The 12,287-nt window shown below is 48.3% G+C and overlaps 1 protein-coding gene across 5 annotated transcripts in view; it reads left to right on the top strand.

Moving 5' to 3' along the window:
* The first annotated feature begins 3,601 nt into the window (after window positions 1-3,601).
* HRH1 (histamine receptor H1) overlaps window positions 3,602-12,287 on the top strand; it is a 51,441-nt gene continuing 42,755 nt past the window's right edge. For all 5 annotated transcript variants that reach the window (XM_006117618.5, XM_014570744.4, XM_014570746.4 and 2 more), the window contains exon 1: window positions 3,602-4,200. The gene's annotated coding sequence lies outside the window, so the exon portion shown is untranslated. The remainder of the gene's footprint in view (window positions 4,201-12,287) is intronic.

The raw sequence follows: 12,287 nt of genomic DNA, 5'->3' as shown, positions 1-12,287 counted from the left end.
ACACAGACTGTAACTTGCCCTGAGAGGGGCTAGATGAGGACAGTCAGGGGGCACTGAGGCACGGTGGGGGCGTGCACCCTGACAGTGCAATTCTTGACATTTATTTTCAATGCATATATGGTTTCTACAAGCATTTTTTTTTCAGACATAGGCTTTTTAGAGTCTGAACCAAAATATTTTTGAATATCCATGTTCGGGAGTTGAACAACTAGCTAAGGGGTGAGGACCCAGGGTCCAGAGTGAAATGTATATCTGTCACTGGGGCTATGTCTACACTTCACCATAGGTCAAAATAAGATACAGAATTTGAGCTATGCATATTATATATTTTATTCTGATCTTATTTTAAAATAGCTTATTTAATAATTTGGCACTGTCTACACTGCACCAAATTTTGAAATAACATGCTATTCTGAAATATCCCTTACTCCTCGTGGAATAAGGTTTACAGGGACATTGGAATAGCGAGCCCGAAATAATGGGCTTGCTGTGAAGGCATGGGATATGTCAAAGTCAGACAGGACTCACAGTTTTGTCAGACCGCTCTGTTTTATTAGCAAAGCTCTGCTAAATGCACCCAGAAAATGTGAGTCCTGTCTGACTTTGACAATTTGGAGGTCCCACTGAGATGGCAACCATCTTCACTGAGGCTGTGTGATCCCCGACTGTCTTGCAGGATGACGGTGGTAGCCGGCACCTGGGCATTTGGCGCACAACCACAGCGAAGTCTACGCCATCGAACCTGTTGGTTCCTGCTCTGTTCTGGTAGGGATCCCGGGATCTAACATCAGGACTCTGGTCAGGTAATTATTTCTATGTTTTGTCCGGACTGAGGACTGTCTTGTCTCTGTGTCTATCCGTCTTCCCTGTGGTGTGAGTGAGTCTGGGAGCCATCCCTGTCCGGGGACTGGCTGACCAAGGGGCTCCTGTCCCCGCGGTCTGTGTGACTGAAATCTGCACAATCGCAGCCGCACCGCACCTTGGATAAAATCCTTGGAGCGAACGCAAGGGCAATTGAGGCAGTAGCCTGTGGGCTTCTTTTGTGTGTTGCACTGGGCACTGCTCTGACGAACCCGAATTTCCTCCTTGTGTGTGAAGTCCTCCTGTATGGGTAACCAGACATCTAAGCAGGGATAGTTCCCTAAAGGGACCCTGGCTCAGTTTATATATTTTTAGAAAGGGTCCGGACCCCTGTAAACTTCTGATAAAATTATCTAGATTGACTCTGGGGGATCCCAAAACTCAGTGGCCACTGTTAGGATCTTGGAACAAAGACCGAGTGGACGTCTTAAAAGACAAACTTGGCCTTCCCAAAACTAAACTGGCTAGAGGAGAGGTAGATTGCTTCATGCAGTGGTGGGATGAGACAAATCTTAGATGGACTGAATTGAAGCTTGCCTCCCTTAAAATTCTAAATATAAGTGTAAAGCTTTATTGGAAACCTCCTCTCCCACCACCAGACCGAGCGCTTCCCTTTACCCCGTTTTCCAAGAAGACTCAGACCGGTTCTACTTGGAGCTATAAATCCTGGACCCACACGGAGCTCCACTCAATTGTAAAAGGTTTTCCAGAGCCCCAGGAAAACCCTACCAAATTTGCAGAAGAATTTTTGCTAAAGTGCAATGCCTATGAACCCTCTGAAGCAGACCTCCTGCAACTGTGTAAGCTACTTATAACCCCTAGCGGGCCAAAAAAAAAAAAGGCTCCTGATAGCAAATTGGCCCACCTCTGAGCATCTTTCTAATTTGCCAGACACTGGTCCTGACGCTGCCTACTAGAACAAATGGAAGAATCAAGCTAAGTGCCTGCATGAGGCCATTCCCCAAGTATGGACTCCAAAAAATCAACTGGACGGCCATACATTGCTGTAAACAGCAACAGAGAGAAAACCCGGGCAACTATCACACAGACTGACTGATGGGTTTTTTTTTTTCTGCAACATTCTGGTATACAGCGACTGGGTGAAAATGGACAGGGCGCCTTGGTGCATGTGTTTCTAAATGGCCTCCTATCTGCTATTAGCAGTATGTTAAAACAAGTAAGTGTTGGATGGGAGGCCAAGACCGTGGACAAATTGCAAGCAGTGGCAGAGCATTGGGGGCTGATCACTGAGCAGGGAGGGGACCTGGCAGCTATCTCTGCAGGGCTGGTCGCCCCCCACCTCTCCAAGGGGAGAGGGAGAGGACGGGAGAGCCAGTGGAGAGGAAGCAAGGGGGGGGGAGAGACCCAGCAGCAGCTGAGGCTGGGGAACCAAACCCGCCACCGCCCCTCCACACTGGGGGGGGGGGCTGAGCAGGGTCGGTGACGGGACCCGCGGGCTCGCAGCCTGCACGAGGCGCCTCTGGCTGAACTTCCAGCCGCGTGTCGGTGCCGGGCTGCTGGGGGGGCTCCCTGGGGCTCCGCCTGCCCCGCCCGGGACCTGCCTGAGCCGCGCCAGCAGCTTCCCGGAGCGGCAGGGGGGGAGTGGAGGCAGGGGGGGGGGGGAGTGGAGGCAGGGGCGGGGGGGGGGCGGGGGGGAGGCAGGGGGGGGGGGGGGGGCAGCGCGGCGGGGGCGGGGGAAGCGGGGCGCGGGGCAGAGCGGGGGGGAGGCGGGGGGGGGGAGTGGAGGCGGGGGCGGGGACGCGCCCCGTAGGGTGGCGTTTGGCGAGGGGCGGAGGCGGCGAGTTCCCGCCAGGGGAGCCCCTGCGCGCGGGCGGCTCTGGACGGGCCCCGACGTGTCCCCGCTGCGCGCTCGGGGCGCGGCCTGAGGCAGCGGCGGGGCCGGGCCCGGCACCGCGCGGGAGCCCGCTGCGCGAGGACACTTCGTTCTCCGACAGCTGCCACCGCGCTCGGCTCCGGATCGCGGGGAAGGGACTCGCTGGAGACTGAGCCCGGGAGCCGCGCACACGAGCTGCCGCCTGACCCCGGCCAGCCAAGCTCCCTGCCCGAGGAGCAGAAAAGCAGGAGCAGAAAAGAGTGCCCCCCATCCCCTGGGCCCCCCATCCCCTGAGCCCCCCGGCCCCCCATCCCCTGAGCCCCCCATCCCCTGGGCCCCCCGGCCCCCCATCCCCTGAGCCCCCCATCCCCTGGGCCCCCCGGCCCTCCATCCCCATCCCCTGAGCCCCCCATCCCCTGAGCCCCCCGGCCCTCCATCCCCATCCCCTGGGCCCCCCGGCTCCCCATCCCTGAGCACCCCGGTTCTCCATCCCCTGAGCCCCCCATCCCCTGAGCCCCCCATCCCCCCATCCCCTGAGCCCCCCATCCCCTGAGCCCCCCATCCCCCCATCCCCTGAGCCCCCCATCCCCTGAGCCCCCCGGTTCTCCATCCCCATCCCCTGGGCCCCCCATCCCCTGAGCCCCCCATCCCCTCTCCATCCCCATCCCCTGGGCCCCCCGGCCCCCATCCCCTGGGCCCCAGGGCCCCCCGGCCCCCCTCCCCATCCCCTGGGCCCCCCATCCCCTGAGCCCCCCGGTTCTCCATCCCCATCCCCTGGGCCCCCCGGCCCTCCATCCCCTGAGCCCCCCGGTTCTCCATCCCCATCCCCTGGGCCCCCCATCCCCTGAGCCCCCCGGTTCTCCATCCCCATCCCCTGGGCCCCCCGGTTCCCCATTCACTGGGCCCCCTGGGCCCCCCGGTTCCCCATTCACTGGGCCCCCTGGGCACCCCGGTTCCCCATCCCCATCCCCTGGGCACCCTGGCCCTCCATCCCCATCCCCTGCACACTCAGGTGCGAGTCGTCACACCGACCCTCCGACTCCATCCCCTGTGCACCCCGGCCCTTTATCCCCATCCCTTGTGCACTCCGGCCCTCCAGGTCCTGTCCCAACGCCTGTACACTCCAGCCCTTGTGCATCCTAGTCCCCGCAGACCTGTCCCATCCCCTGTGCATCCCGATCCACCATTCCCAGCGTGCCCGGTCCTCCAGATCCTGCCCCAGCCCCTGGCTCCCCGGTCCCCCAATCCAGTCCTCGATGCACCCCAGTCCTGCAGCCCCTGTGCCCAGTCCCAAACCCGTTGCACCCAGTCCCATCCCAGCTTCAGCGGGCCCCTTCTCCTCTCCTGCTGCACTCTGCACTCCAGTGCCTGCCTATCTGTATCTGCGTGCACTTCTGGCAAGTTGCAGGGCTCCTGTGCACCTTAGAGCCCTGGGAGGCTGGAAAGCTTCCCATCCTCGTCTGAGCTCAAGAACTGAGATTATCTAAACTTCCTCCTTTTGTTCGGTGAGTATTTTAATCTCTCCTTATCCCCAACTTTTCGTTCTTTCTGGGAAGGTTACTGGAAGGCCTGGCAAGGTTCGCATCCTATCTGCACAGACTGCTACTGCCCCAGAGCCGGGGGAGTCAGGGAACACTGGCTGGGAGAGGGGAGGCGAAATGTAAACCGGAGAGCACTTCGGTGACAGGACTTCGGGACAAATGCTGGTTTGTCCTTATATAAAATCCCAGAGCTAACGTGCTCGCTGAAGACAGCCTAAACTGACAAAGCCTAACAGTCCAGAAGCCAGGGCAGTGTCTCTGATGTTTACACACATACCCCGACCTGCCTTCTCCTAAGGAGCCATACAATTATGTGCATTTGATCACTGCTGAAAAGGCTTGAGTTGGAAAGTATTTTCCAGTCCCAGTCACTGAAAGGAAATGGCAGAAGCTGTCTGTTCGGTATCAGGAATGCTTCACAGCATGCTTTTGAGTATATTCCCCATCCTGAATAAGTTCTTGTTTTGTATTGGGAACTGTGTTTTGGTGTTAGTTGCACAGAATAGAAAATGTTATTTAAAGTTTACAACTAGACACAGTGGAGTGTTACAGCCAAGGCATTGGTGGTTTATATCATCACTAGATAATCATGCCCCAAAGCACCAGGGAGTAAAAGGAAAATGTGCCAACTTTTGTGTGATGATTTGTTTGTTCCCTGAAATACATGTTCATGAAAAATATAGGCTTTCTTTTGTAATTCAGCACAAAGGAAATCAAGGTAATTATTTTTGCTTTAAAAATAATTTTAAATTAAGCGGTACAAATCTACATCATAAACAGCTAATTGTTTGTTCATAAAATAATCAACAACATAATTGTGGCAAATGCTATCGCTTTAACCAGTTTATTCAACTACTGTATTCTAACTATAAAATATTCTGACACAAGTGTTGATTTAAGGAGGACAAAAGATCATGAAGTAACATTTAATAATGTACCATAAAATACTCTGGGTCTCAGCAGAAAGTGACAAGCTATTGTAAATATTATGGGCAGAGTTTTTGTAAGGAAATTGTTTGTCAGTGTTGCAAACCACACCAGGATAATGATATTCTAGAAGTGCCTTTTAGTGTCACTGCAGTAAATAATGATTGATGGAGTTTTCCAGAAGGATTTGATTTCACCGTGCAGAAACAAGGATTTTTAGCTGAAATCCTGCCCTTCACTCAGAGCTACATATTTCCAGTTTAACCGCCTCAAACAACATTGCCCTGCAGTTTATGCCTAACCTGACAATGTGAACCTATGTTTACTTTTAAATAAATGAATCTATTTTGATATTGCAATAATTAGATACACGTAATTGAGCTACTGGATGATTTTACATATACTGTGAGCTTTCTAATGCATATGCTATATTACTCCCTTTAGAATCAGTTAGACTTCTCATGTGTGCAGACAAGAATTTCCACATTGAGCCATTGATTTACATCCAGCACTTGTGTGCCTACAGGTTTTAAATGTGCAACTATCATCTTTCTGTCCAGGATCTGTGATGAGTGTACACCTATAGCAACTGTCTGTACAACTACCCAAATTACATTTTGAGTTTGCAAAAAAAAAATGTCCTTAGAGACTTGGAATATGAATATACAATTTGAGTTGAGACCCTTTGATAACAGAAGTCTTTATCCACAGTACAATGGAAAAAGTTTTAGCTTTAACTGAGAATTCCTTTGTTTATGGAATTTTGTCAGATCTTTAAAGCTAGAGAAATGTGGGGGGTTTGTGGTTTAAAATCAATTGGTTCAAGTGCTGAGTTTTGTCCAGGTTGTGTTTAGTACATCATGCGGCACGGTATGGTTTTACATTACCTCTTTTCTCCCTCAAGCCTGGGTTCTGACTCCTGATGACCACTAGGGGTCTATCCACATTAGCAGATTTTTTTTGTTTTTACTTTTAAGTGATTGCTAATTAACTTGAAGTAGCAACACCTTTTTAAATCCAGTCTAGATACTTCATAAACATTTGTTACAGATATTAGCCTGGGGAACAAACTTTTGGGAAATATGCGGACTAGGGATGTGAAAGGTTAACATCACCCTTAATGGGTGATGCTTACTGGTTCTGGTTAACGTGTGGGTGCTGTTCCAGCCCCACGGGGGGGTGCCACAAAAAGGGGCTACTTGGGCGCCCAGAGCAGCATCTGTCTACGGTGGGCCCTGATGCCCCACAGACAGGGGCTCCTCCAGCCCAGCTGGAGCAGTGCCTGCCTATGGCAGGCCTGGGCACCCTGCAAACAGGGGCTGCTCTGGTGTCCATGGTGGGCCCAGGCACCCTGCAGGTAGGGACCTGCCTGCAACAGAGGAGCTGCTCCAGCCCTGTGGTGGGGGGTGGGGGGTGAGGGCGGCTGCTTCAGCTTGCAACTCCACCACCTACCCCACCTTTCATCAGTTACCCATTTAAACAAGGAGTGAGGAACCTTTTTTGGTGTCGGGGGCCACTGACCTACAGAAAATTCAGTTGGAGTCCACATACAAGTGAGAAGCGCAAAAAAAAAAAAAATCCACCCCCTTACTGATAAGGTCCCAAACTGAGAAGGAAAAAGACTCCCTTCATTCCCCTAGCATCCCAGATCTAGGGGAGCCCAGGCTAATAAATTGTGTGTGCTTCAGCCTCATGGGGAGGTAATGGGGAAGATGGAACACAAGCACATGCTCCCCAATGCTAAGGGGAGAGCCTTCAGCCTTGGGGGTTAGATCAAGACAAGGCAGGGGGCTGCATCCAACCTCCGGACCTTAGGTTCCCCACCCTTGATTTAAATAATAGGTTTAACCAGTTAAGCAAATATATGGGATTTTACATTGCAGACTAGCCTTTACAAAAATATTCATGACTTCAAGTAACACTGTGTGCACTACAAAGCATTGGTAGGGTATATGTATATGCTTATAGGGTATATGTAGCTACATGCTGAGTGAAAAGCCTTCGGCACCCACTCTGTGGAGTGTGGCTACACGTCAGAGACAGGCACCACTCTGAACTGCTGATGTTTTTCTCTGTTGTCTCTCCCATGCCAGAGCAGCAAAGGCTTTTTCATGTTGCCTTTTCCCTGTCAGAGCCCTTCCCCGCAGTGGGGAAAGCTCTAGCAGCAGGGAGGCTGCTGGACACTCCCCAGGCAAACCTAGCAGCATAGTGAGGCGGCACAGCTTTGGCAAGTGGGGAATCATGGAAGTTCTGTATTTGGGTACATACCCACTCCTGGAGGTGTGTCTGTACTCTATTCACCTAAGCCAGGCCTAGGGCCGACCACATTCACAGCCGTGAAAAGCACCTCAGTCAATGAAATCTGGTCTCTCCCCATAAAATCAGAGCTTTTGTGTGCTTTACACTCTACTATACAGAGTTTATGGGGCAATCAGTATTTCTCAGATTGGGGGTCCTGACCCAAAATGAACTTGCAAGGTTATTTTTTTTCAGGGGAGGGCATGTATTGCCACTTATACTTCTGTGCTATCCTCAGAACTGGGTGGCCAGTAGGGGTGTAAATGGTTAGCCCAGCCAGAGCAACCCCTGCCTGCAGGGAGAAAAGGGTGCGGGTATGGGTACCCATCCCCCTTTCATCAGTTAACTGGTTAAACATTACATTTAACAGGTTAACCAATTAAACATGGTTTTACATCCCAAGAGGCTGGAGAGCAGAAGCTGTTGGTCAGGTGCCCAGCTCTGAAAGGCAGATCCTGCCAGCAGCAGCACAGCAGTATATGTGGCAATATCACACCGCGCCAACCTTACTTCTGCAATACTGTTTTCAGAGCTAGGTGGCCAGAGCATGGCGGCTGTTGACTAATGTCCCAGATCTGTAGGCAGCAGCTCAGAACTAAGGGTGGCAGTACTATACATGCCATCCTTACTTCTGAACAGCTGCTGGCAGCAGCTCCTCCTTCAAAGCTAGGCGTTCTTCAACCGTTCATCAGCCAACCAGCTCTGAAGACAGCATTGCCACCAGCAGTAGTAAAGGTAGCACTGCCACATCCCCTCCCCCAATAATAACCTTGCTATCTCCTCCCCCTCCCCCAACTCCTTTTTCGGTCAGTTACAACACTGTGCAATTTCAGATTTAAATAGAAGAAATCATGACATTTAGGATTTAAATCCTATGACCATGAAATTGACCCCAATGGACTGTGAATATGGTAACCCTCACTAACTACTCTATTTCTACCATGTTGGGGCAGGAAGGTATGTGGGTATGAACTCTACAGAATGTTGAAAGAAAAACAAAATAAGGCTATAAAATTAAAAATCTCTTGTGAAGATAAATCCTAAGTTGTATTTTTAAAATCTGTTGGCTAATACGTTTTAACTAACTTGATTTAAACTCTACTGTAGACAAAACAAACTGGTTTTGAATAAGTCCTGGTTGGTCAAAGTGCATCTTAGGCTCTCCTTAGTCTGCGCCTCACTACAAAGTAGAGTAGCCCCAGCTGTAGTTTTCACCTGTTGTCATTCCAGAAGTCAGGGATTGTGGGGCCATAGACATTTCTTTTCCTTGGCTATGCCCCACAGACTAGCTATAAAAGTCATTATTGTAGCTCTAGACCAGTTGCTCTTGACCATCCTAGACTATTGCACCACTTTTGGGTGTCTCATTTGTCTTTTACACCCCTATGTTTCAATTCACTTAAAACTATTTGCTTACAAAATCAGACAAAGTGTCACAACATACTAGTACTGAGAAATTGCTTAGTTCCTCTTTTTACCATATAATTATAAAATGAATAATTTGGAATGTAAAAATTGTACTTACATTTAATAGAATTATAGAATCATAGAGCTGGAAAAGACCTCTTGAGGTCATCAAGTCCAACCCCCTGCCCAGAGTAGGATCAATCCCAACTAAATCATCCCAGCCAGGGCTTTGTCAAGCTGGGACTTCTAAACCTCTAGGGATGGAGATTCTACCACTTCCCTAGAAAAGCCATTCCAGTTCACCACCCTCTTACTAAAGTACTGTAGTTTTTCTTAATATCCAACCTAGACCTCCCCTTTGTAACTTGAGACCATTCGCCTCATTCTGCCTTCTGTCACTAGTGAGAGCAGCCTCTCCATCTTCTTGGGAACCTCCCTTCAGGGAGTTGAAGGCTGCTATCAAATCCCCCCTCACTTTTCTCTTCTGTAGACAAAACAAACACAAATCCCTCAACCTCTCCTTGTAAGTCATGTGCTCCAGACCCATAATCATTTTTGTTGCCTTCCACTGGACTTTCTCCAATGCATCCATATCCTTTCTGTAATGAGGGCCCCATAACTGGACACAATACTTCCAGATATGGCCTCACCAGTGCAGAATAAAGGAGAATAATCTTCTCTAGATCTGCCAGCAATGCTCCTCCTAATGCAACCTAATAAGCCATTAGCCTTGGTCACAAGGGCACACTGTTGACTCATATACAGCTTCTCATCCACTGTAAGCCACAGGTCTTTTTTTAGCCAAACTGCTGTTTAGCCAGTTGGTTCCCAGCCTATAACAGCACTTGGGAGTCTTCACACTTGTCCTTGTTGAACCTCATCAGATTTCTTTTGGCCCAATCCTTCAATTTGTCTAGGTCACTCTGGACTTTATCTCTACCCTCCAATGTATCTACCTCTCCCCCAGCTTAGTTTCATCTGCAAATTTGCTGAGGGTGCAATCCATCCCCTCATGCAGGTCATTCATAAAGATGTTGAGGCTTACCAAATTCACCATCCCTGGAACCGATCCTTGGGGCACTCCGCTTGATACCAACCGCCTACCAGATATCGAGCCGTTAATCACTACCAGTTGAGCCCGACAATCTAGCCAACTTTCTATCTACTTTGCAGTCCCTTTACCAATCCATACTTCCTTAACTTTCTGGCAAGAATACTGTGGGAGACCATATCAAACAAGGTCTATCACATCCACCGACTTCCCCATGTCCACAGAACCAGTTACCTTGTCATAGAAGTTTCAGAGGGGTAGCCGTGTTAGTGTGTAACTGAAAAACCTTAAAAAATAACACCTAGTCTTGCAGGACCTTAGAGACTAACAAAAATGTAAATGGTATCATGAGATTTTGTGGGCATAACCCACCTCTTTAGATGAATTCAAGCCCTACCATGGCCCTGTGGCAGCCCACTTTCACCTCTCGCTGCCAGGTCACCTCAGGTTTATGGCTACCATGTGCAGCTGGAGTGACACACTGTGGTCAGAGAGCTATAAAGATATAACCCAGTCCCACTGCCTTTAAAAGTAAAGCTAGTTTCAAGCATATGAGGCAGAGAGCAGCTTTTCAAATTCAAGGATGAAGGTATTTGGTGAAATAGAATGTAAATGAATCAGCCAGATTCATCCCTGGTGTAATTTCACTGATACTGTTAAACTTCAGTCATTACAGTTAAGTTATACTAGGGAAGAATATGGTCCAGTGTATATGTGGCTGAAGTCAGCAATAACATTGCTTGTGTAGTTTGCAGCCAAAAGCTTTACCTCTTTGACAGTGAATAATTATATAACAAAAGAGAGAGACAATCCATAAAAAGCTGACAGTTGTGTTCTGTGGACAATCTTATTGACAGCTCTGAAGAATTTGTATAACACAGTAATCTCCCTTGTTTCAACTATCAGCAGAGAAAAGCAAAACCCCACTCAGAACAGTTATCCTAATTGCTTAAATGTCACTTTTAATATTCATACCGTGAATCTGAGTTTTGTTTGTTTTCATGGCATGGAATGCTCTTTGGTCCAAAGCATCTTTTTTTTTTTTTTCTCTTCCATTTGTGATATGCTGAAAGACTCGTTTATTGGTATATTGTAACTAGAGCTGGAAATGTTTTCAATTTGTAAAAGCAGCTGCTCTGTTTCATGACATTTGTAGTTCATGTTCCTTTTGCTTCCTTTCTCCTTTATAGGCCAAGCTGCCTGATTATCATCTTCCATGATACACCACAGTTTCACATTTTGGTGTGAAAAAGCAGTGCATTGTGGGAGTAATATACTCCATGATGTATCAGAGGAAATTAAGCCAGACTAAAGAATGAGGCACACCGAGAGAAGGGAGACAGGGTAATCAAAATTCATCTACCATGAGACACCGCAGCAGCATTTCTTAATCAAAGTATTTAGGTTTTCAGTATAAAATCATAGAATCATAAACTGGAAAGAACCCTGAGAAGTCATCAAGTCCAGTCCTCTGCAATCAAGGCAGGCTCAAGCACCATCTAGGTCATCCTTGATAGATATCTATCCAACCTGCTCTTAAAAATCTTCAGTGCTGGAGATTCCGCAACCTCCCTAGACAACTTATTCCAGTACTTAACCACCTTGACAACTAGGAACTTTTTCCTAATGTCCAATCTAAACCTCCCTTGTTGCAGTTTAACCTAACTGCTTCTCATCCTATCATCAGAGGTTAAGGAGAATAATAATCTCCCTCCTTTTCGTGATACCCTGTTAGGTCTTTAAATGCTGCTATCATGTCCCCTCCGAGTCTTCTCTTTTTCCAAACTAAGCAAAGGTAATTCTTTCAGTCTTCCCTCATAGGTCATAATTATTAGACCTTTAATCATTTTTGTTACTCTTCTCTAGACCTTCTCCAGTTTCTCCATGTCTTTCCTGAAATGTGGAGCCCAGAACTGGACACAATCAGTACAGAGAAGAGTGGAAGAATTACTTCTCATGTCTCGCTTACAACATTCCCACTAATACATCCCAGAATAATGTTTGCTTTTTTGCAACGATGTCACACTGTTGACTCATATTTAGTTTGTTGTCCACTATGTTCTTAGATCCCTTTCTGCAGTACTCTTTTCTAGACAGTCATTTCCCCCCTTATGTGTAAAACCGATTGTTCCTTCCCAAGTGGAGTACATTTCATTTCTTATTTACCTGAAATAATTTCTCTAGTTTGTCCAGTTCATTCCAGTTCATTTTGAATGATAATCCTATGCTCCAAAGCATATGCAACTCCTTGCAGTTTGGTATCATTCACAAATGTTATAAGTGAACTTTCTATGCCATTATTTACATCACTGATAAAGATATTGAACAGAACCAATCCCAAAACTGATCCCTGCAGAACCCCACTTGT

This window comes from Pelodiscus sinensis, chromosome 11, assembly GCF_052426305.1.
Source record: "Pelodiscus sinensis isolate ZL-2025 chromosome 11, ASM5242630v1, whole genome shotgun sequence".
NCBI lineage: Eukaryota > Metazoa > Chordata > Testudines > Trionychidae > Pelodiscus > Pelodiscus sinensis.
Note: the sequence above shows the minus strand (reverse complement) of the source record. Positions and strands in the feature narration are given on the sequence as shown.